Source organism: Neomonachus schauinslandi, chromosome 1 (genome assembly GCF_002201575.2).
Source record: "Neomonachus schauinslandi chromosome 1, ASM220157v2, whole genome shotgun sequence".
Lineage (NCBI taxonomy): Eukaryota > Metazoa > Chordata > Mammalia > Carnivora > Phocidae > Neomonachus > Neomonachus schauinslandi.
This window is the reverse complement of record NC_058403.1, coordinates 178,367,315-178,393,779: the sequence shown is the minus strand read 5'-3', so window position 1 is coordinate 178,393,779 and position 26,465 is coordinate 178,367,315.

Sequence of the window (26,465 nt, the reverse complement as noted above, 5' to 3'; positions counted from 1 at the left end):
GCTGGCCTCAAGACAATTCGTTTTATGCCAGACATCATTCTTAAGACATCTCATATATTCTTAAGAATATATATATATATATATACACACACACATACACACACACACACGTATGTAGATATATGAACACTCCCATTAATTAATTCATTCATACATTTACTATCTATGCGCCGGTATCGCCAAAGGCACCAGTCAGCTTAAATGGCTCTTTCTTGGGTCTGCGTCCCTCTACGGGGGCATAAAACACAGTGGTTAGGGACTCTTGAGCTAGACTGTGTATATCTACCTCCTGGTTTTACCATTTCTTAGCCCTGTGACCTTGGAAAAGCCAATTAACCAATGTGTGCCTCGGTTTCCCCATCTGTAAAATGGGGGTTATTATAGCAGTTACCATACTATATGCAAACATGAAATGAGTCAGTACATACAAACCAAGTAGGAGTGCCCAGGGCTAAACAAGCACTCCCTAATTGTTGCCTCTTTTTAGTTACTACTGTATTGTGTCTTATCTACAACACTCACAGCAACTGCGCTCATCAATTTCTATCTACTTACCTATCTAATTAGTTATCTATTATTGTTTGCCTCCTTCATCAAATTATAGGATCCATGAAGATTGACACTAGATTCCCTGTGCCCAGCACTGGGCCCAGCAAATGCTTGTTGAATGAATGAACTAATGAATAAATGACTCTCTCCTGGGACACATGATCCTGCCACCCTCGACAAGCCTTTCACTTCAGAGACTTCCTTTGCACATGTCTATCAAATGCCATTTGTTGGAAATTCCACACAGTCTTCTATCCAGATGGTGCCGGTGACAAAGGGAAGGCATTCTGGCATGCAAGAAAGTTATGCTGCCAGATGACAAGCCAATTCACTGTATTATTCATCATCAAATGTTGTCAGCCAGGAAACTGATCATTGTCAGCTGAGCTCCACAGTGGTCAAGTGAAGTGGCTGATTTTTAACAGAAGTTAGGATCACATCATGAGAGAGAGAGGGTGCCATGGTAGGCATTGAGAAGTGAGAAGTTTCTCAGTCTTGTCTTGGCTTTGCAACCTTGGGCCAGTCACTTCACCTCTCTGGGCCTTTCAGCTTCCTGTTTTTATAAATGAAGGACACAAATTGTCAGCAGTAATGCCCAACCCTGGTGGTATGCCAGAATGTTCTGGAAAGCTTTTTAAAATACAGATCCCTCTAGGCCAGCAGTCAACAAGCTTTTTCTATAAAGGGCCAGAGAACAAATATTTTAGCCTGTGTGGGCTGTATGATCTGGGTTGCAACTGCTTCTACCCAGGTCCCCCACTGTCTAGTCCAAGCAGCTATACACGATCTGTACGTGAATGAGCGTGGCTGGATGTGTCCAGCTTGCCTAGGGCCATGGTTTGCTGACCCCTGTTCTAGGCCATGTGTGGCCTCCACAGGGTGAGAACCAATTCTCTGCATATTTGCTAACGCTCTTCCAGATGATCTATAAGGGAACCACCAGACTGGGTGCTCCAAGTCTCCTTCCAGATCTTACTAGGAGCTGTGATTCTGCTTTTCTTCACTGTGAGAAGTGACTATTCTCAGTCAACACTATTTAGACAGTAATTTTAATATTCCTTCAATGCATCCCGTTTGGGTATTAGCTTTCTACATATGAAGTTTTTACTCTCTCAAAATTCAGTTCTCTTCTAGGAGAAGTTTGAACAGTTCTTTTCATTGTGTTGAAAAACACTTCGTTCTGTGCGTGATATCCCTTGTCAGTTCTTTGTAAGTGACAATTTATTACTAACTTGAAAATGAGAAATTTAACATTATTCCTTTTGGGCACTAAAGTGATACAATACAGGTGAGCCTTCCCTTGAAGAAAGGATAATACATAAAAATGTGAAATTATGAGCCAGTTCAGTTAAGGAGTATTTATAGTTATTTGTGTTATAATTCCTTTGTTTAGAGAATTCCTTTTCCAACGAAGTCATGACTGTTGCCTGACAATACATCCTGGTTTTCTAGAAATAATGCCAGTTTTCACCTGTTGTCTCTTAAATTCACAGAGTACCCATTTTCATTCTCAAACCTACCCAAATTGGATGATAAATTGCATGGTCATCCTTGGTGGTGACCTTGAAGGAAAATAGTCAAAATAATTGCTCCATTTGTTTTATACTTACTAAGAAGCAGGCACTGCTCTGAGGGCTTTATCTATATTGTCCCAATTGATCATTACAATATTTTGCTGATGGCTGATGTCCTTAGGTTGGGTTTTTCCAAAAGCAGACCCTGACACAAGGACTTGGGGACAAGTAGTTTTCTGGGGAAATGTTCCCAGAAGCAGAGAGAGGGGAGTGACGGAGAGAGACAGGGAAAGGAAGGAAGCCAATACACAGAGTTGGTTATGACTGTGAATAACCAGGGCTCAATCTCTCTGGGAACCTTCTGAGAGGTTGTGTGAGCCTGCCTCAGAATTTTCCCACAGTGGGACAAGGAAGCTGCAGTTTTATTTCATAGCTCCCATCCCTAGTTGGTTGAGGATCATTCCTGGAAATATTCACTCTCCCTTCTGCATATCTGGCCTGTCCACAGTTCAAGGAGCTCACTCCTGTGGTTAGAGAAGGAAGGCCCTCAGGTGAAAGACACAAAGAGCTTTGTCAGCCTGTGTGGGAAGGGTCCACAGACAACCCCCAGGGTAGGCCCAGGAGCACCAGTGGCATCTGCTAGCAGGACACTGATGCTTAGAGAACTTAAGTCATTAAGTCATTTGCCCAAAGGACTTGAGCCACACAATCTGGCTCTGGAGAGTTTACCCTTAGCCATAGTCAATGAGTTTTGTGTGTCTACCCCTGAGTCGATTGTGCATCACCCAGAATCTACACAGTGGCCTTGCTTCTGGTCTAAAAGGCCCTCGCAATGACCTACCTGCTAAGTTTCTGCAGCTGTACAGCCAGGTGCTGTTACCTCTGTCATAACCACAGACTGAGGTACTCGTGACCATGGATTCCCTCTGGCCTCTCCAGGGACTGTCAGGCAAACTCTTCTTTCTCCCGCCATCTGTGCTATCCTGAGGCTTGGTAATTCCTTCTCCGACAACATCCCTGTGAGATCAAGCCATCAGCTTGTCCCAAAGCCAAGGCCTGCTCCCTTGTATATGACACACTTCCTTGTATTTGCCTTGTCTCCTTCCCTGCCTCACCCCTTTTTGCCCTCACCCCTGGTCCCTGGGATTGCACTCTCCAACAAGGTGTCAGCACCTGAGCTTTTATTTTGTAATTGGGCATAATCTACCTGCAGTAAGTTTTGACAAATGCAAATACCTAGGTAACCCACACCGGCATCCAGATCTAGAACATATCCATCAGCCCAGAAAGCTCCTCGGGCCCTTTCCTGGTCAATCCGTTCTTCTCACCCCTCTCCAACCACTATTCTCCTGTCTTTCAACATTACAGAGTGACCCCCACCATACCATGGGGCTCCTGAGGGAAGAGCACAGCATCCATAAATTCCTCTTGGTGGAGCAGGTGACTCTTGATCTCAGGGATGTGAGTTCCAGCACCACGTTGAGTGTAGAGATTACTTAAAAATAAAAATTAAAAAAATCTTAAAAAAAAAGAAAAAAGAAAAAACCAAATCTAGCCAGAATCTGATCAAACCCCTATATCCAAATACCAGGGACCAAATGACAGAACACAGTGACTTGAACCATGGTGATGAAGTCAGCAAAATCCAGACAGTGAGCAACTCTATAGGTCAAACAACTCAATTTCTCTAACATACAAATTACAAGGGGAAAACAAAAGAGATGGAGGCGAAACTGATAGATTAAAGGAGGTCTAAAAGACATAACCATTCTCAACAGATATTGATGTTACTTGGATCTGGATTCAAACAATCTGCAAAAAATTATATATATATATATATATGCAAAAAATTATATATATATATATATATATATGAGACAAAAGACAAGGTAAACAATGATGGGATATATGATGCCATTAAGAAATTATTGTTAACTTTAAAGATATGACATTGGCATTGTGGAAAAAGAGACCTTACCCTTTGGAGATACACACCAAAATATTTACCAAAAAAATGATATGCTATCTGAGATTTGCTTCAAAATGATAAGGAGGGGGGGCGTCTGGGTGGCTCAGTCAGTTAAGCATCTGCCTTCAACTCAGATCATGATCTCAGGGTCCTGGGATCGAGACCGGCTTCAGGCTTCCTGCTCAGTGGGGAGTCTGCTTCTCCCTCTCACTCTCCCTCTGTGTTCTCTCTCTCTCTCTCTCTCTCAAATAAATAAATAAAATCTTTAAAAAAATGATAAGGAGGGGAGAATGGGCATATTGATACAGCGCAGCTGGTCATGAGCTGAAATTAGTAGAGCTGGGTGATGAGTACAGGGGTGATCATCCTATCATTTTGTCTTTCCGTATATTGACTTTGTTTTCGTATACGGATGTAAATACATATATTTTGTAGTTGGACTTTCCATAATTCAAAGTTAAAACAAATAAACAGAAAGGCAGAGAACTCTTTTAAAAAACAAAACCTGATGTGGAATTCCCATCTTGAAAAGAGGTTTTTAAACTGCTACTTCTCAGGCAAAGTGAAAGGCAGGGACCCAGAACATGCCTTACTTGCTTCCATCTCCCTCCCCTACCCCCCTGGAGGCAGCTTGAATCACGCTGGTGGGGCAGAAAGAACTCGGGCTTTGGGACCAGGGAGACAGGGACTGGTGCCCTAGCTCTGCATCCAAGTGACAAGTCACTTAGGTTCTGTGACTTCAAATTCTCCAGCTCTGGAATGAGGCTAACACTACCACCTTGAGCACTGATTAAGAGAGCCAGCACCTGAGTGGGGAGTACTGTGGTTTAGACCCAAATCCATCTGACTCCAAAACCCATGGTTGGAACCACTATGCCGCACCACCTCCGTAATGAGATCTCACTGTTTGGAACTGACCTTGGAGATTCACAGCCACTTGTTCACTGTGGACAGTAGGACATGTGGTCCCCCAAACCTGCTTCCATTGTTTGAATCCTAGTGTTATCATCACCAGTTACGTGACTGTGGCAAGTCACTTGACCTCTTAAGCCTCAGGTTTTTCATCTGTAAAATGGGGTAATAACTACATACGCCTAGGGGTTTTAGTAGGAATAAACACAAGAATAAAAGCACAATGGCCATCTGTTCTTTTTGCCTGCCCAGGAAACATGCTGTCTTCCCTTGGCATAGTCCCTTGATGCTCTTTACAAGAATCCGACTGTCCTAGTCAGTGGTGTTTGAGCAGGAATGACACTACTCTTGGTTCCAGGGGGGGCGGATAGGACTTGTCTCTAGGAGCCCCACATTCTCCTAGCCATGACTGGCTTAGACATGGGTTTGGGATTCACACTGGGTCAATGGGATCCCAGTGTGGGACTCACTGCTGCCAACTAGAGTAGTCCCCCTCATCTGCACAGGCATTCTATGGCTTCAGTTACCTATAGTCAGCCCTGACCCAGAGCCAGATGATCCTCTTGACAGATTGGTCAATAGCAGCCTAACCCACTCCGTCACAATGCCTACATCATTCACTTCACTTCATTGCATCAGGCAGTTGTAGGCATTTTATCATTTCACATCATCACAGGAACAGTGAGTACAATATTCTATTTTGAGAGAGAATGACCACATTCACGAAACTTTTATTAGAGTATATTTTTATAGTTCCATTTTATTCTTGTTACTGTTAATTTCTTACTATGCCTAATTTGTACATTAAACTTTACCACAGGTATGTATGTATATAAAAAAATGTAGTATAAGAGAGTTTGGGATTGTCCCACTGAGGGTCTTGGAAAGCATTCCCCGCAGATAAGGGGGGGATGCTGACAAAATGGGAGCCAGCCAGGAGCCATTCGGCCACTGCACAAAGAGAGCCCACAAATACGGAAGACAGTACAAGCAAAAGATGCACCCACCTAGGCCGGAAGCTACTTCTGCAAGTTGCAGTCCCACCAGCAAATAAAATCCGTTGGCCTAAACCATTCTTTTTTTTTTAAAAGATTTATTTATTTATTTGAGAGAGTGAGAATGAGAGAGAGTACATGAGAGGGGGGAGGGTCAGAGGGAGAAGCAGGCTCCTCGCTGAGCGGGGAGCCCGATGCGGGACTCGATCCCGGGACTCCAGAATCATGACCTGAGCCGAAGGCAGTTGCTTAACCAACTGAGCCACCCAGGCGCCCCGGCCTAAACCATTCTGAACTGATTAATAGAGATCCTGGCAAAGAGCAAACACTTAATAAATGTTAGGTAACGGTATTGCTAACATGAAAACAGATCAAATTTCGCATGCTACTTTTTCTTCTGTTGCTTTGCTTACATTCTTTATTTCAAGGTTGTTGTTGTTTTTAAATTACAGATAATTTCAAATAGATGCAAAAGCAGGGAGCAAAGTCTAATGAACCCCCATGAACTCCAACAGTTATTAATTCAAGGATAGCCTTGTTTTGTCTGTACTCCGCCCACATCCCCTTTCCTATATTATTTTGAAGCAAATCTCCAACATAAACCTTTTCATGCATATTTTCTTCCAAATCCTTTTATGTTTCCTTTTGTAGGAGACAATTCTGGCGGTCTACGCATCATCCACTTCCTCAACTATTGCATTCAACATGTGTTTATTTTTTCTCAATGCCTCCCCTACATGGCCAGAGATGCAGATGTTACTCAGGCCCCTGTGGTGGACCCGTCTGGCTTAGGGGTAATTTCATTTTCCTTGTTGGTGACAGGGTCAGGAAGGTGACTCAAAATTGGCCACTGAAACATGAATGGAACCCTGCTGGGGAAGCAAGAGGTCTCTAGGAAGTTTTCTGCCCTCCTAAGGCAGCCACAGAAAAAATGGTCTCTCTTTTCCCTAGGAATGTTGTCCTGTCTGGACATGGTGCTCAGGCCTGGAACACCCATATGTGCTACCGGCTTGAGGTTGAAGCTCATATCAAGGATGGTGAAGGACAGGGAGAAGGAAACAGAGGCCTTCATGATATTGTTGAGCCGCTCAATCTGTAACACAAAAAGCCTGCCCCATCTGTGAACTTGATGTTCTAAGAGTGGCAAATCTGCCTCACTGTTTAAGCCTGTGTGTGCCCAGGTATCTGTACTTGCTGCTGGAAGCACTCAACTTTGCCATCAATACAGACCTACGACCTCTATAGCCTGGGTTTCAAAGGCCAATGAAGGAACCAGTTTGGGATGGTGTAGCAAAGATATTTTTTTTTTTTTTTTGAGAGAGAGAGAAAGAGAGAGCATGCACGTATGTGCAGATGGGGGTTGGGGGAGGGGCAGAAGGAGAGAGAGAATCTTAAGCAGTCTCCATGCCCAGCGTGGAGCCCACACGGGGCTCAATCTCACCCTGAGATCATGACCTAAGCCAAAATCAAGAGTCAGACGCTTAACTGACTCATCAGTTGATTTCTTGATTTTCTGGATTTCAAGAATCCAGTTGATTTCTTTCTTGATTTCTTCCTCATAGACAAGTTTGCATAGGTAGTCCTGGTTAAGGGGGCTCTACACTTATCAGAACCAAGTTTGTCCTGCCATCCCTAGCCCACAGCCTCTATCTCATCTCAGCCAGCTGCTCAGGAAGAGGACAGCCTCCAGCCACTGGGAAGAAGACAGAGATGATGCAGACACCCGATACCTTTAAGACAACCCCCAAATTAATCCCTCACATCACATCTCATTGGCCAGAATGTAGTCACATGGCCACAACCCACTGCGTGGAAGGCTGAGAATGTAGATATGATTCTGAGTGGCCACATGTCCATTTCTATTCCTACTAGAAAAAAAGTGGGGGGGGGAGAAACTACTGAGGCACAGCTAGCAGCCTCCACTACAGAAGAAGCAGGGAGGGTTAACTGATTTGGTTATTTTTTTCAAATTTTTACAATTTTTCATTAAAACAATTTCATTAAAACGACTTCAGAATGTAAACAAGATTTAAAAGAAATGTTCTTGAGCACTCCCCCAAATGATTTAACAGAGCCTGTTTACTTCATCCCTTTCCTTTCTTCTTTTTAGGTGGATCTCAGAAGGATTCCAACAATCAGTAATCCCCTGCTAGCTCAGTTTAATACCTTGTATACATGAAATTAATAACCAAACGTTGCCAACTTCCCTTAATTCCAAATGTCTTTTCCTTAATTAGACGGCATGACGGTGGTTTAATTATATTCTGCTTGATAGTCACCAGAATCCCATAACAAGCTCTTATTTCACAATCCTGTTATTAATCAGAATAATCCAATTTATGGAAAAGTAAAGACAGACAAATAGAACAAAATGACAGAGCTGGCAAGGAGCACGGTATTCTGTCGCCCAGCTGAAATGGCTGTCAATACAGGGTTCACATAGTTAAGATATAAGCGAGACTTTGATTCAGTGGCAGCAGGTTTTAAATGATGCATGAGAAGCCACCAAACCAAATCCCTTTCTCCATGGTCCCCTCAGGGTCAAGTACCATGTTTCAATTATAATTTCACCAAATTGCTGTGATGCAGCAAGTGTTTCAGATTAATAGCAGTACAGCACAGCTCTCTGTGGGACAGAATCAGAAAATCTAGTTCAGAGGTTTGTTGAAATATACCCCAAGACCCTCAGCTGCAAAACACATTAAAGGCTCCAAGATGATGGGAATATTTCCGATCTGTATTCCCCAAAGAGGTTACTTTTGCAGAAAACACGTTTATCATTTATGGTAGCAAATAAAATTTCTCAGCACGGCCAAGGAGGCTTCTTGCAGTTACATCAGAAAGGCACCACCACGCGGTTCATTATGGAAATCCTATTTACATTAATAGGGAAGGCTATTGTTTTGTCAAGATGTGTCTCTTTCTCAAGCATGCTCATGAGGAGCTTTCGGTTTGGCTTTTCATTTCAAATGACTCTATTCCTTGGAAAAGGATTTTATATAGAAAGACATTGTTTTGAAAGTTCTACCACAAACTACCAGTCAAGTTTTAAGATGTTGTCTAATAGGAGTTTGCCATGGGTCAAATGACCATGGTCTTGCCATACTGGACACATCAAGAATAGAGAGCTGCAAAGGACGGCAAGTTTTGTCCATAGTGGTACCTGTATTCACATTTTCGAGCCTTGAAGTGAGTCTTCGGGAAATTGTATTTTTGGCTAACGCCCTTTCCCTACATTACCTTAAAGAAGTAAGAGCAATTTGGGATCTAACTTCTTTAGTGGTTCTCACTAACTTCACTGTTTATAGTTCCAAGTAGAGGACAAAGGACGTTCCCTAAAAGAGATGAAGGCTGGAGGACAAACCTTTGGACTCTCTCTAGGAGTAATTTACTTGGTAGGAATGGCAGAAGACCAATATTAATATACAGCCTCTGCTTTCTTTGACCTTTTCCCCTCCTAAACTGCATACTTAGAGCAAGTGTGCATATTCTGCCTGCCCTACTCTTGGGCTTGACAGAGCTGTTGTAATTTTCTATGGGACTAGTGGGTAAGGGTCTACTACATCACCGCAACTCTTCCCAAGTTTGGTCTCCGAAGTCCAGATATGGAGATGGAATATAATGAAGACCATTATGGTTCAAGTCTACAATGTGGCTTCATCATCAGTAGAGCTCATATCTTGATCCCCACTTCATTCCTCCTTCTGAACTTGGAGAGATGGGAATATGATTATCTCTTGCAAACTCCACACCTGGTAGGGCTTTAGCAGAGTCATCTTGCATTTGATGCTAATTTGCTTCTCCAGCCATATTTGTCTTCTTCTCTAGAGTCATCTAAGGACTATATTTCCATTTCTCCAAAATCCTTATGGTGTTGTGTCTGTTGGAAACTCAACTGATGGTTTATATTCCAGCTGCATGGGTACATGGAGTATTTTTTAATAATGAGTTTAATACAACTTGTGAAATAAAAATTTAGGAGAAAAAGTAGATGAGCTCTAGGCAAGAGACTTGAAGTGATCCAACACAGTGTTTAGTCAAAAGGGAGAAAACCTATCCAATTCAGTAAGGGATGGCTGTTCCTTCCATTGTCACTCCCAGCAAGCCTTAGCTCTTAGGCTACCTTCTCTCCCTAGGCTTCTCCCATTCTGCCATATAATTTCTTTTCTTCATTTCCAACCTTTCCTGTACGGTTCAAAAATTAGAGGTTCACTTCAGTCATCCCAGTCTTCTTCCAAAATACAAATGCTAAAGACCACCAGTAATGTATACAATGGTCTGAATTACTTGCTCTCCTCCTGCTTTCTCATATGGGGCCTCGTCTTAGCTCATGTACGTGCTAGGGACTACTGTGTACATGTGACAGAGACCTGTTCTAGCAAACTGAAGTTAATATGTAAGAAAGAAAGAAACATGGCTCCTGGCAATTCATCTATGAGTGTTTCTGACCCCAAAGCTACAAGTTTAAATGCTACGCAGATGATTACAACAGCAAATGTTCAACACAGCAAAAACCAAAGAATTACAATTGGAAGATATGTTCCACTACAATATAGCCCAATTGCCTTAAACTCCACAACACTGCTGCAGATCCCATGTGCTGTTTTATTCACTCATTTATTTGCCACTTAGGCATAGCAAGCATATGCCATCCAAGAGGCCATAATGAACAAGATACATAGGGTTCCTATCTTCACAGAGGCTACTATCTGTTTGGGGCAGACGGGCTGTTTAACAGGCACATAAGGCAGGAATAAAATGCTATGAATGGAGAAAGGGAGGGTAGTAGGAAACCCCATAGCAGAAGCAATTCATCCAGTCTAAGGACTGGAAAGGTTTTTGTGGAGGAAGTGGTTTTTAAGCTTAGACCAAAAGAATGTGTTTGAGTGAAAAAGCAAACATCTTGGTGCTAGAAGATAAATTCAAGTTACAGGACTGCCTTACCCTAGCTAGGTGACCTTGGGCACATATCCTTGCTTCTTAGGCTATAGCTCCTGATCTGTAAAATAAGTTAGGGTTTGGAGAACTTAACCTGGAAGGTTCCTTCCATCTTTATAAATCCTGGAAGAGATTGCCAGTCAGTTCAGTCCATCCTCAGTCCATCCTTTACAACAAAAGGCTACTAGCACAAATAAGAGAAAAATCAAAGAATTGTGAGTAGGGAGGTTACACTGGTGAAACTGGGAAAACCAATAAACTCTGAAGTTAGACCATCATAGGTTCAAGTCCTGCTTCTGCCCTTTACTAGCTGGGTAATTCTGAGAATATTTCCTAACTTTTTGGGGCCTCAGGTTCTAATTTGTAATATGGGGAAAGACTATCATAGTTGACTCTTGAACAACACAGGTTAAGGGTGCCAATCCTGGGGCACCTGGGTGGCTCAGTCGTTAAGTGTCTGCCTTCGGCTCAGGTCATGATCTCAGGGTCCTGGGATCGAGCCCTGCATCAGGTTCCCTGCTCCGCGGGAAGCCTGCTTCTCCCTCTCCCACTCCCCCTGCTTGTGTTTCCTCTCTCTAGCTGTCTCTCTCTGTCAGATAAATAAATAAAATCTTAAAAAAAAAAAAAAGGCAGTGCCAATCCTACCCCACGTGGTCAAAAATTCACAGATACCTTTTGACTTCCCAAAATGTAACTACTAATAGCCTACTGTTGACCAGAAGCCTTACTTACCGATACAGCCTTACATAAATAATTGAATAACACATATTTTCTATGTTATATGTATTGTATACTATATTGAAGTAAGCTACAGAAAAGAAAATGTTATTAAGGAAATCATAAGAAAGAAAAATACAATTACAGGGCTGTAATGTGTGGAAAAACACAACAGCTCCCAAGCTTCACCTTTTATAACTTCAGTCCCTGGAAAGAGAAAACCTCAACCTTCAGGGTCCCAAGTTCAAGCATCCCAGGAAGAGGTCCAGTTGGTCTACCTGGAGTCAGGTGCTTGTCCCTGGACAAATCAAAACTTAAAAGAGAACAGGGTCCTGTGGTATAAAATGGCTGCTCCTTCAGCAACTAGGAAAATAGACCTTGGCTGGGCAATCCCCCAAAGAAGAAGACTGAAGTAGAGCTGAATAGAAAAGCCAACAAATGTTGACTATCTTTTCTCTGCAAACTGCTTCTCCAATGCCAAAGACATAACTAACTGAAAAATTAAAAGCTAAAATTCTGTTTAGGGGAAAGAACCGTCACCTGGGTTTCAGAAATCACTGAGCACACATGCATCAGCTTTGCTCATGCCAACAGAGCCCTGTGAACCTGTAGTTCAATGCCCAATTTCAATTTCCTTAGACTTTAGTTTACTTTCTTAGAAGATGGGGAGGTGGGTAAAAGCTGCAGTGAGACACAGAACTTTAAAAATACCCTAAACAAGCATCATTGCTGAGAACTTTGCTGCAGCCCTAAGAATATCACAGAACTAGGTAAACTGGGAATTACAGGTCATACCCTGGGGACATCTGAAGTCTGCTCCTGCACTTAATGATCACAAACACACTCCCACAGGTGTGTGTTCTGTGAAGATGACTAATAAGGAGTGGGAAGGAGGAAGAAAAGCAAGAGAAAAGAGAAAGGGAAGAAAGGAGAAAGACAAAGAAAGGAGTGAGAGAAAAAAGGAAGGAAGGAGGAAGGGAAAAATTGAAGGAGGGAGACAGGAAAGCTAAACCAGTCTGATCTGGGCCACTGCTGTAACACCTTTCTTTCTTTTTTGTTATTTTTATTTTTTAAAGGTTTTATTTATTTGAGAGAGATTGAGAGTGTGGGCAAGAGAGAGCGCAGGAGCAGGGGGGAGGGGCAGGAGAGGGAGAAGCAGACTCCCCGCTGAGCAGGGAGCCCAGTGCAATGCGAGGCTGGATCCCAGGACGCTGAGATCATGACCTGAGCCGAAGGCAGATGCTTAACCCACTGAGCCACCCAGACACCCCCTGTAACACCTTTCTTTAAAGAGCAAACTTCATGCAGGAGTTCACAGTGGAGATTTTTTTTTCTGCAAGTTCACTTACCTCAATTCCCTCTTAACTTAAGGATGAAAGCTTTCACCAACATTTTCTGAAATACACTGGGGGTGGCAGAAACTGCCAATCCATCCAGGGATCGCTAAAGGGTGGCGCTTGTGTCCCTGCTTGAGATGACATCATGGGATCCCCAGAGGGGCCCCTAAGTAACATTGCATCCCAGGGTAAAAAGTTATCAGTTTCTGGTCCTCTTTTAATCCCTCTGAATAGCCCTCGGGCAGTCTCAGTTTGGTGCTATTATATGTGTAGCCCCTCTCTAAAACCAATTCTATCCCCTATGGTACAGAGAGAAAGCAGAGCCTCTGGGGGGCAAGAGGACCTAGACAGAACTGAATAATATTGGTGTGCTTTCATTGCAGTTAATATTCCAATAATGTTCAATTTTAGACTCTGAAGATTGGTATTCCTTTTATAGTAGTCATGTAAAGTTACCCAAGAAAATTTTTTTTTAGTTTAAAAAAGGCAGCAAATTTAAAGAAAAATCTCAAGAGCGGTAGCACCAGATGTAACAATGATTCAATGGAAGTATCTTTTAGTCAGTGAGCATGTACAATTCTGAGGTTCATGGGTCAAAGGGACCTCGTGTTCCAAACCCCTGTTAGTGTGGGAGTAACAAATACTCTGGGTGCCAAAAAGCACCATTGTATTCTGAGACCTTCATCAGAGCTTCCAGCCTTAAGAGCTGCTTCTTCAGCGCAACATTTTCCCTTACGAGGTGCTTACATGGATGATAGTCATGATTACAACCATTTAGAGTCCTAAAGAGATTTCCTCTTAAAATCTTCAGTCTAAGAGGCTATTTTGGAGTCCACATTAGAAGGAAAGTATGCCAGGTATCCGTATTGGACTAAGGGAAAGCTTCAAATGGATTGTAGATCTGCCTCACCTCATATTAATGATAAAACACTGAAAAATACGGGACCATCTTGGGAACTGGTCACCAACAGGACAGTGCCCGGCACTCCATGCTGGGAAAATTCATGGAGAGAGGAAGACACTGAAAACCTGGAAACCGTTGGTGGAAAAATAGAGACAGGTCCCTTTGCCAACTCCTAAAAATAAAAGCAATAAATGTTAACCAACTGTGACCCATAGAGTTATTTTTAAAATCAACTGAAATAAAATGGAAGACTTAATTTCCATTATGATGACGTTACTGAAAGCCCTGAATTGATTATTTCATTTGAAAGAAAATGTCATTTAAAAATAAAAACCAGTTACATCCAACAAATAAATAATGAAGCCAGAACACTGGTCAGTGACCCTTTTGTGGGTTCAGCTTGCAGATTTGGTTCTCCCTGAAATAAAATATATCTTATCCCTCTTTTCTCTTTATACATGCAATTATGGCAACCATGTTTATTGCATTCTCTTTGTTTCTTTGGTCCTGGTTCTTTATTTGGATTCCTCTTCTATACCCTTGTGATACAGATCTTTCAAAAATACTACTTTAAATCCATGTAAGCAAAGGGTGGGATATTCTTTTTTTTTTTTCTTTTTCTTTTTTTAAGTAGGGTCCACACCCAGCCCAGAGACCAACTTGGGGCTTAAACTCATGACACTGAGATCAAGAGTTGGACCCTTTACTAACTGAGCCACCCAGGTGCCCCAAAGGGTGGGATATTATGAGCAAAGAATGGGAGGTTAAGTTACCTCTGCATTTATTTCGTATCTTACACATACAAGATTTCACCGTAGGTACTATGCTATGAGCATTTCAGTTTAACGGGCATCCAAGACAAATATACCAACAGTGAAGAGCAATAGAAGAATGATTTAACAGTTCAAGATGACAAAGAAAAATCATAAGATTTTATAGGACTAATTGCCCAGTCAAATTCCCACAGCGGCGGTATGGGAAATGTAGATGAGTGAAGGGTATCAGACACAGGGCGATGGTGCTGGTAAAACACACACACACACACACATTTTGGCTGAATGGGACAGCTCAACAGAACAAACATACATAGTGGCCATGTGGGAATGGAATTTTTTTTCAAATTGTCTGGAAATTTGTTTGTTTGTTTTTCCTAAATGTAAAACCTCAGGTTTTTAACTGCTGGCAACTAACGCAAAAAAAAATTTTTGAAACACTATATGGATGAAAGAAACATATTTATAAACTGGAGTCAGCCTGTGGCTTGCCAGTTTGCAATCCTCCACGATGTAACTAAGCTATTAAGGCTTGGGACTTGGACCCATCATTTAACTCTGAACTGAAGAGAAGATACAGGATTTATATCATCTTGGGAAAAAACAGGGATATTTGTATAAGGACAAAGGAGGCAGAGTGCCAAACATATTATAGGGGGGGGGCAAAGGGTGAATGAAGCCCCAAGGCAGAAAAGGTCGAGGCATGTCCAGGAAACAACGCAAGAACTGTGTTTGGTTAGAAGTGAAACATGAGTATGGAAGAAGTGAGAGCCCAGGGTTGGAAAGCAAACGAAAGACCAGGTGGACAAGAATGCTGAAGTTTAAGCTAAGTCTAGGTTCTATCCTAGTGGCAATGAAAATTTGGGGGTGCAAAGGCTGATGCAATCAAGGAGGTTTTCCAACAAAATTAACCCAATCTATCTGGAAGATAAACTCCATGGGAAGTGTCTGGTCAGAGGTTACTGCACTATGTCAGGAGAATCAGCTGGAGAACAGAGGAATGGAAATCTCAGGGGTGAGATAAGACCTGTAGCAATGGATAAATCCAGAGGACTGATAAATTGTTTCCTCTTAGAAGATGTCAGAGATAACTCTTCTGTTTGGGATCTTCGGTATTAGTAGGTGTCCTAGTGTGAATATTCTCAGGAAGACATTTGGAACCTGAGTTTAGGATATGATCCAGAGATACTGATGCATTTTGGAGTGTTTACTTACATATGGATGGTCCAGAAAGAAATTTCCCAAGGGAAACGCTTTATTTTTTTATTTTTAGATTTTATTCATTTGACAGAAAGAGAGCACAAGCAGGAGTAGTGGCAGGCCGAGGGAGAGGGAGAAGCAGGCTCCCCACAGAGCAGGAGGAGCCCAATGTGGGACTCCATCCCAGGACCCCAGGATCATGACCTGATCACTTAATCAGCTGAGCCACCCAGGCGCCCGCCCCAAGGGAAAGGCTTTAGGGAGAAGCCTGAATCTTGGAGGATGAATGCCCAGTGTCTATGTTTCTTCCCGCTTATTTCAAAAACCTTGCTAAATTGAGAAATCCTTACCCTTGAATTTGTGTGGTCATCTGATCTCAAATATCTGCCCATTCTGTTCTATTCACATTGTTATATGTATCATTTAATTTAAATGTGCAAACTCCAACCTCTGTAAATCTCATCTCTTCAACCTAGGTTATGTTACAGCAGTAAAAAGGAAAGAAAAAGTAAACTCTAGAAAAGGTATGGCCCTGTCAAGAATGGCTAAAATGTAGTCCTATCAAGGGTCTAAGAATTGCCTAAGATTCCTTCCAGTACTGTTAAGTAATACCAGAGCCATCATCCATAAATACATGTTATAGCCCCCCCCAAAATGAAGCCCCTTCAATCCAGAATTTATCTGATAGTTACCAGGTGCTTTACTCGCCCACCAGAGCTTGGCTTTCTGAAGGCTTCACCCCATCTTAGGAAAATACCATCAATTAAAAATGCATTCTCTTGAGAACCCAGAAATAAACTCTAATGTTCACAGTCAATTGATTTTCCACAAAGGGGCCAACATAGTTGAATAGGGAAAGAATGGTATTTTCAACAGATCATATTGGGACTGGTGGATAGCTACATGAAAAATAATGAATTTGGTTACCTACCTCATTGGATAAACAAAAAAATAACAAAGTATATCACAGACCTAAATTTAAGAGCAAAAACAAAACAAAACAAAACAAAAAACAACCTATAAAACTCTTAGAAGAAAACACAGTAGTAAATCATAGCATCCTTGAGATTTCTTAGATAAGACACCAAAAGCAAAAGCAAAAAAGAAATCAATAAATTAGACTGCGCTAAAATTAAAAATTTCTGTGCCTCAAAGGACACCATCAAGAAAGTGAAAAGATAACCTGCTGTCTTGGGAGAAATATTTGCAAATCATATGTTTAATAAAGAATGTAGCTCCAGAATGTAAAAAGAAACCTTATAACTCAATAATAAAAAGAATACACCCCCATAAAAACATAGGCAAACGATTCAGATAGACGTTTCTCCAAAGAAAACATACAAATGGCTAATAGGCACATGAAAAAAATATTTGTATTATTGGTCATTAGAGAAATGCAAATCAAAACCATGAGCTACCACTTCACACCCACCAGTATGGCTATCATCAAAAAGATGCACAGTAATAGGTGTTACTAAGGATACAGAGAAATTGTAACCTTCCTACTTCGCTGGTGTAAATGTAAAACAATGTGGCAGTTTCTCAAAATATTAAACATAGAGTTTCCATATGATCCAGAAGTTCTACTGCTAGGTATTTAACCCAAGAGAAATGAAAACATATGTCCACACAAAAACTTGTACATGACTGTTCATAGCAGCATTATTCATAATAGCCCCAAGTTGGAAAAAGTCCAAATGTCCATTAACTGATGAATGGATATATAAAATGCGGTATATCCATACAATGGAATATTATTTGGCAATAAAAAGGACCGAAATATGAGTAGTGCTACAACATAGGAAAAAACCTCCAAAACATCATTCTAGCGAAGTCAGAAAAGACCACAGATTGTATGATCCCATGTCCAGAATAGGCAAATATGCAGAGACAGAAAGTTGATTATGGTTGCCTCAGTCTAGAGTTGGGGTTGGGAGCACGGAAAGTGACTGCTAATAGGTACTGGGTTTCTACTGGGGATGATGAAATGTTCTAAGGAGAGATGATGGCAATGGTTGCCATTATATGTACTAAATGCCATTGAACTGTACATTTTAAATGGGTAACATTTCGAATGCATAAACATTTTTCATGGGATGTTGGTTATGTAAATTACATCTCACTAAAGCTCTTTCAAAAAATACATCTGCACCGTAGAGTGTACTAGCCAGAGAGTGCGTGTGATTCTTTTCCGTCTTCTTCCTTTAGGTTCCTGAGCCAGTCCTTTTCGTTTGTCAGTAGTGCCTTCATTCTCTTCACCACAAACCGGCTCCTCTTCTCTTTCAGAACAGCTTCCATGTTCCTGTCTCTCAAACATGCCAGGCTTGTTCTTGCCTCAGGCACTTGCAATGGTGCTTCCTTCTTGGAAAGCTTTTATCCCAGGCAGATATTTGCAAAGTTGCCTTTTGGTTCAACGCAAAAGCGAAGACTTAGGTTTCTTTAGTTCAAGCAGCCCATAGTCACCACCTTCCACCCGTTGTTTTGCTTCATGGTATGCGTCTGTGCTGTGTTTATTTCCACAGTCACATTTGTGTTTGTTTGCCTGCTTATGGATATACTACCTGTCTTCCTCACTAGCGCTTATGCTCCCAAGCTGTCCGCACCACATGAGGCCTGTAATCAAGTGCTGCTGGCTGCCTAAATTTTAAGATGAATGGAGCACCGTTAGGATGCTTGGTTCTACAGGGGTGCCTGGGTGGCTCAGTGGGTTAAGCGTCAGCCTTCGGCTCAAGTTATGATCTTGGGGTCCTGGGATCGAGCCCCACATTGGGCTCCTGGCTCAGTGGGGAGCCCGCTTCTCCCTCTCCTTTTGCCTCTCCCCCCAACTTGTGCTCTCTCTCTTTCTCTCTCAAATAAATAAATAAAATCTTTTAAAAAAAAAAGATGCTTGGTTCTGCCCTTGTAATCATGTTAGAGTATGCAGTTCAGTTAGGTTCTAACAGGATACCTGGAGGCCAGCAACAGGGAAGTCATGGCCAGCTATGGGGAAAGTCAGAGGCCTGTCTGGGCAGCACTCCACAAGAAGGCAGATCACACTAGACAGGCCCAAGATGGCAGGTGTCATGACCAACTGGGAAACCCCTGACCAAAAAAGGAAGAAAAAATGGGAAACCTTGTTTCCAAGAAATACTGGCCCCAAGTAATGAATATTCCAGCCCCTAATTAACAACTGTCAATAAAAAATAGAAATCCAACACCCAGGGTATGCAGCTCTCTCTGTCTCTTAAGCTCACCTGCTCTCATATCTAGAGAGTGTACTTTGGCTTTAATAAACTTTCCCACTTGTGTTGCTCATTCATTGTGCTGTGTCCGTGCTGGAATTCTTTCCCTTGACAAAACCAAGAGCCTTCGGTGACATCTTTGGGACAGGCTGAGTCAAGGCTCCAGGGCCCGGGGTGTCCCCAGTTCACCCAGCAACAACAACAACAAAAAAGGAAAGCCTTATTCTTCTCAAAACTCTACCCTCATTCACCACCCCTTACCCCAAAAAGCAGCAAGAATTTCCTCCACAACATTTTACACTGAGAAACCTCTCCCCGAAAGACCAATTTCAGGAAAATAGATTCCTCTTCACCTGGCTGGCTTGATGAAATTTATGTTTCAGTTAAACTAGGGTCTCCAGCAAGATCAATGAGAGGAGAGAAAAGCAAATGACAGAGCCCAGTTCACACATCGAAGAAAAGGAAAATCAAAGCAGGGCTCAAACAATAGGGTATCAGGAAGCCCCGCAGCCTTGTGCTGTGTTCCTCTTTTCAGTGAGGAGTCCTCCAGTTAGCGATTACCCCTACAAAATGACGATCACTGGGGGAAACAAAGTGGAGAATGAAGCATGGCGCATTGTGGAATTTCTCAAATTTATAGCTCCCTTTGTGTGGCTAGCCACAAAGCATCGAACCCTTCAATCTTTGAAAAAGAAATAAAAGAAAGAGAGAAAGAGAGGCGGTGGCCAGAGGGGGTGGGGAGCCGCGGGAGGAGAAAGAAAGAAAGGGAAGGAAGAAGAAGAAAAAAAATTGTAAAAGCAAGAGTATATCCTCATCTAACATTCTTCCAGATAATAAGAATATCAAAACAAAGGAAATGATACCTATTAGGAATTAAATGTTATATAAAAGCAGCATATCTATTGATTTCTCTTCTGCAAAAAAGAAGGAAACCAGAGCTAAAGTTACAAAAACAAAGCGCTTCGACTGGTGCTTGATTCCTTGTTAACCTAGGACAGTGCTGGGGACAGGTGTGGTCAACAGGGAAAGCGTCGGCAGCCTGTTTCACAACGTTACCTGTTACATCACGAGAGACATCACATCCAAATGACATCACATCCAAATAACCCAAGCCAGGGTCGCAAGAAGAGATGAAGACCAAGTTCAGATATAGCAAAACAACTCATACTATCACAACCATGTCTCCAGGCCTGAATGTTTTGAAGACCTCTCTATCACATCTGAGAGACTACTGAATATTTAGGACCATCCTTCAGGAAATGTCACGCTCAAGCAAGAGGAGAACAGAGGTTATGAAGGGATCCTTGCACCTAAGCCTCTTCCTCCCCCTCCCCTGCCCTAACCCCGACACGTCCCAGATGTTCTGCCAAGAACAAGTTTAGTATCAGCTTATCACAGGCTCTAGACTCAGCCCTGCAATTACATCCTGCCTTGGCAGGAAACTGAACCTGGCAATCGAGACTCCCTCTCGGCTCTGATTCCTGCATTTCGCTTGTTTGGGGAGGCAACAGAACATGTGGAATGACTGCATACAGAAGCAAGGGTTTGCAAAGCCCTGCATCTAAATCCTGGTTTGGGCATTTCACCATTTGAGTTTCAGCAGCTGGTAGTTTGTCACTGGTGAAACGGTGCCAACAATCCCTTTTTTATAGCGATATGGAGCATCTAATAGTTCCTGGCTCTCATTAGGTGTTAGTTCCCTTGATATACAGTTTTTGAGATTTTTCCAGCAGTAGATGGGTTTATACTGCCCAAAGGACAAATGCAAATGACCAGAGGCCCGCAGCACAGCAGTGATTAAGAGCCCAGGATTAGAATCGAATTAGACTCGTGTTTCTGGGAATCCTCTGGTCAAATTCCTCTTTGTGACCCGAAAACACCTTAATCCGTAGGATTTACATAATGACCCTCCATCAGCCCCTTGACACAAAGGGGAAATCTGAAAACTTAATGTCACACTGGGTTCTAGGCATCCGGACCATTTCTACACATTAAAACACAGGGAGGGAGCAGCTAATATTTGTAAAAATCCTTGAGGGAAAATTTTGGCGACTGTTTCTGTTAGAACATGGTGAGGGACCTGCCCCTCTAACTGACATACAGTTATGATTGGACATCCCTGTAGCTGATGACCCCTGTCCCAGGGGACTTCACAAAAGGGTCAAAGCATCTCCTTCCTTGAAAGAGTCACCTGTGTCATTGAGCTTGTTCCATCCTCTGGCCTAGCGAGCTTAGATGTAGGAGAACACAGTGCCCCACTGCGGAGGGCTGTGTGCTCTGGGGACCCTCCACACACTGCTAGGCATAACTCGACTGGAGCAGTGACAGAACCTCTTCTCGCACTGTTGATTACATATCTTCAGGCTTCGAAGAATCCAAATATGACCTGAAGAATCAGGCCATCTCGTATTTGGTCAAGATTTTAAAAGAATGGGTTCAAATTCTAGCTCGATAACATCCTAGCTGAGTGGTCTAGAGGGACTTACTTGATTGTCCTGTCCTTTGGTTTCTTTATGTATAAAATGGGGAGAACAGCAGTACCCACCTATTAATACAGGGTCATAGGATACTGAACATATTTTTTTTTTAAAGATTTTATTTATTTATTTGAGAGAGAGAATGAGAGAGAGGGAGCACATGAGAGGGGGGAGGGTCAGAGGGAGAAGCAGACCCCCTGCTGAGCAAGGAGCCCGATGTGGGACTCGATCCCGGGACTCCAGGATCATGACCTGAGCCGAAGGCAGTCGCTTAACCAACTGAGCCACCCAGGCACCCAGGATACTGAACATATTGTACAAATGATCAGACAGAGCAGAGCGGCACTTTATGATGAGTGGTGGCTACAATGTACCACTTGGCACTCTCCCAAAGGAGGACCAGCCAACGTAAAATACACTGAAATTACATGATGTCCTGATAGTAATTTGGCCTCAAGGAAATTTGCTCAGCGTGCGCTAAGATTGAACCCCCATTGATCAACCTGATTAAAATAATACGGAAGACATGATCAATAAAGTCATTTAACAAAATATCATAAAAATCTATCACATTCTCTAGCAGACTTCCAACTAGACATCAACATCTTTTTTAAAAAGAAATACTGTATTTCTTGTTGCATGAAGAGTTACTCTCTGTTCTATTATTTTTTCCTCTTCAGTACACAAAAAAGAAAAGGGAGAAATATGTCCAAGAGAAAAAACAAGGCTTAAAGACTGGGCATCAGTTAAATGCTATTTGGCAGAAATGAGAAGCAAGACAAGATTGTGAGGAAGCGAAACCATTGCTTCCAACCCAGGGTGAATAAAGAGTCTGCTTTATGGTTTGAATCAAGAATCAAAGGTTATGCATGTAGGAAATCCCGGTTCTTAGAGGTCCGATGCCTCAAGTTTCATTTTGCCACAAGCAGGAACACACATACAATTATTAACTTCAAACCTCGTTATTTCTTCATTGAAATGGATTTTTTTAAAAACCTTAATTTTTCTTATCTCTGAAAAAATAATCTATATTTTGTTTCTTCTATCTTAAACAACTTCAGACAATACATTTTTTTTTTTAGGATTTGGATCTATAGGTCTCCAGAACTCTAAATTCTCAATATCTATGGATCAAGCCAGATCGTCAGCGTCCCATATTATTATTACTATTATTATTATTATCTTATGCCCTTGGTTTTTATCAAAGGCTGATACAAGAAGCACCATGGGGACAAAGACAGATGTACAAGGGCACCCACTGTAGCACTGTTCCTAGCAGGAAAAATTAGAAATATTATATTCTACTTGTCCATATGTCGGGTACTGGTTAAATGGATTAGGGCACAACCATACAATAGAATATTAAGTGGGTCTTAAAACAAATGACACAGCATCATGTGTCTTGATATGGAGTGACTTCCAATATATATTAAATTTAAAAATCAAGGTGCAGAAAAATGTATATAGTGTGCTCAAAATTGAAACATATATATACTCACACATATATGCACATCATATGTACAAACATGGTTGCACACACATAGGATATCTCAGATCTTGAAATCAATGGTTGTTTCTCAAGAGAATCTCAGAGGTAAAGATTTTTTTATTATTATTATGTTATGTTAGTCACCATACTGTACATCATTAGTTTTTGATGTAGGGTTCCATGATTCATTGTTTGCGTATAACACCCAGTGCTCCATGCAGAACGTGCCCTCTTTAATACCCATCACTGAGCTAACCCATCCTCCCACCCTCCTACCCTCTAGAACCCTCAGTTTGTTTCTCGGAGTCCATAGTTTCTCATGGTTCATCTCCCCCTCTGATTTCCCCCCCTTCATTTTTCCCTTCCTTCTCCTAATGCAGAGGTAAAGGTTAAAGGGAGACATATTTTTTCACTAAATACCTCTGTGTACTCTGAACCTATTAAAAAATTAAACCCAAAAAGAATGGCCATTACGAAGTTCATTCTGACTGTGTGTGTCACAAAAACCAGCTCTTTAAAATGTTAATTGGTGTCCCACAAAAAAAGTACTTATGTCCTACCCATGTTAGGGCTTCACAATGTACATCCTATATTAGAGTCTCTGAGAAGGTCTGCAATCAAGAATCTTGCATAATTTAATTTAACCCAACAGTTCCCAAATTTCTTGGTCATAGAACCTCCCTTCTTTTTTGAGGGGCATTGTCCCTGAACTCTGCATTGTGGAGAATACAACATTGCAGCATTTATTTTAAAAGGCTTTGGCCACTGTCTCTAACTGATAGGAAAGAAATTAGCAAGCAGTTTACCTTTATTAACGCTTAGGAATAAGCATACTTTGTACGCTGCAATCATAAGAAGTCTGTATTCACTTAGAATTTTTTTACACTCTGGCAGCCAAGAGGCACAGAGCAGATGTCCCTCAACTTTCTCATTTTTACAACGGGTATAACAGCACCTACTTTGTGGGGAGTTGTGAGGTTGAAATGGATAGTCTGTGCAAACATGCTTCTCATAAGTGACATGCAGGAGACGTCAAACACTTACTAGTCCCTGCTAGACTTTCTTCACTTCTAGGCCAGCAGTTTCACAAAGGCATGGAGCTCTTCCCAAGGGGCTAGTGGAGTAAAGATGAAGGCAAACCCATCAGCAGGACTGACAACAACATCGGGAGCCTCGAGAAGCACAGTCGATGGGTCTTTGTACAAAGAACAAAGTATTTTAATCACTTTTATTGCTTGTGACCTGAAAGATCAGTGGAGGAAGAGACTCCCGGGGGTGAAGGTGAGGGCGTCATAAGGAATAATAATAAGCTGTTCTATTCACCATGATTCAATGACTGTGTTTCTGGCTTTGGAAAGATGAAATGCGGCTATAAATGAGGTGGCTCTCTTATCTGCAGCGAGTTGGTTCCTGCAGAGACCATTCTATTTGTAAACATTATCCAGGATTCACACCAAGTAAGGCTTAAGCTTGGTGTTTATCCACCAGCTGCCTTCCCTGCAGGATCCTCTCATATAATAAAGGAAAAGTGTGACTAGATATTACCCAGGTGGCCACCCTAAGAGTGTAACAGCTATGTTGGATTAAAAACCACAGCATGTAGAAAACAAATTTTCACTTATCTTCAAATTCTTAAAGGAAGGGAAAAGTCAGTTTATCTATAGAACATATTTTAAATAAATAAGGTGATGTGCTTAATGATACTCAGCTGCCTATGTTCTGCGAAACCTTGGCTCAAAATTCTTTCAGAAGGTTGGTAGTCAGAAAAATGTACTTAAAAAGGCAAAATGAGACAATTTCAAGAGACCATCTGCTGCTGACAAGTCTTTGTTGATTTTTATTAATGCCAGACTGACTGTAGGGGGTTTCTGGTTGAAATGATAAAGATCGATACAAGTAAATACAGTTAGTTCTCTTTAGGAATACCACTGCCCACCAGAGTCTCAGGCACCCAAAATAGGATAGAATTCACAAGGGATAGTTCTGTAGAAGATTAGGAGCTGCAAATATTGCCTGGTGTCACAGAAACACAAAAGTTTTGTAGTTCATTAGATGAAAAGCAGTGACCCTTCAAATGACAAAAGAAGTAATTAGTGTGCTCAAATGACAGGCTGTGTCAGACGTGTTTGATGATTAAAAGTTTAGAAATTATGTGCATCGGGCGCCTGGGTGGCTCAGTTGGTTAAGCGACTGCCTTCGGCTCAGGTCATGATCCTAGAGTCCCAGGATGGAGTCCCACATCGGGCTCCCTGCTCAGCAGGGGGTCTGCTTCTCCCTCTGACCCTCTTCCCTCTCATGCTCTCTGTCTCTCATTCTCTCTCTCAAATAAATAAATAAAATCTTAAAAAAAAAAAAAGAAATTATGTGCATCATCTTTGACCCAGCGCTTTCATGGTCAGACGTGTCTTCAAAGGAAATAATTCAGATGTGTACACAGATTAATTTATAAACACCACAAAAACAGCCCAAATATCCATCACTGACAAATGGAAGAATAAAATGTGTCCATACTATGAGATCTACAGCAATAACAAGAAATTATGTAATAGCAATGTTACAACATGGGCGAACCTCGAAATCATTATGTTAAGTGATTCAAGCCAGTCTCGAAACATGACATATTGTATGATCCCATTTATATGGAATGTCCAGAATTTAGGCAAATCTAGAGAGGCAGGAAGTAGATTAATGGTTGCCTGGGTCTAGGAGGGGTGGAGATGGGGAGGGCTATGATGGGTACAGGTTTATTTTTGAAGTGACAAAAATATTAGATTCTGGTGATGGTTACACAACTCTGAATACACTAAAAGCCATTAAAAGGCACACTTCGAATGGGTGAATTTTATGGTATGTAAATTAGAGTTGATCCTTGGAAAACTCAGGCCTCGGTGGTGCCAACCCTCTGGCAGTTGAAAATCCAAGTACAACTTTTGACTCCCCCAAAACCTAACAACTAAAAGCCTACTTTTGACTAGAAGGAAGTCTTACCAATAACATAAATGATCAATTAACACACGTTTTGTAAGTTATATGTATTATACACTGTATTCTTACAATAAAGTAAGCTAGAGAAAAGAAAATGTTATTAAGAAAATCGTAAGGGGGGGCGCCTGGGTGAACCAGTCAGTTAAGCGTCTACCTTCGGCTCAGGTCACGATCCCCAGGTCCTGGGATCGAGCCCCACACTGGGCTCCCTGCTCAGCAAGGAGCCTCCTTCTCCTTTGCCCTCTACCTGCTGCTCCCCCTGCTTGTGCTCTCTCTCTCTGTGTCAAATAAATAAATAAAATATAAGGAAGGAAGGAAGGGAGGGAGGGAGGGAGGGAGGGAGGGAGGGAGGGAGGGAGGAAAGAAAGAAAGAAAGAAAGAAAGAAAGAAAGAAAGAAAGAAAGAAAGAAAGAAAGAAAGAGAAAGAAAGAAAGAAAGAGAAAGAAAGAAAGAAAGAAAGAAAGAAAGAAAGAAAGAAAGAAAGA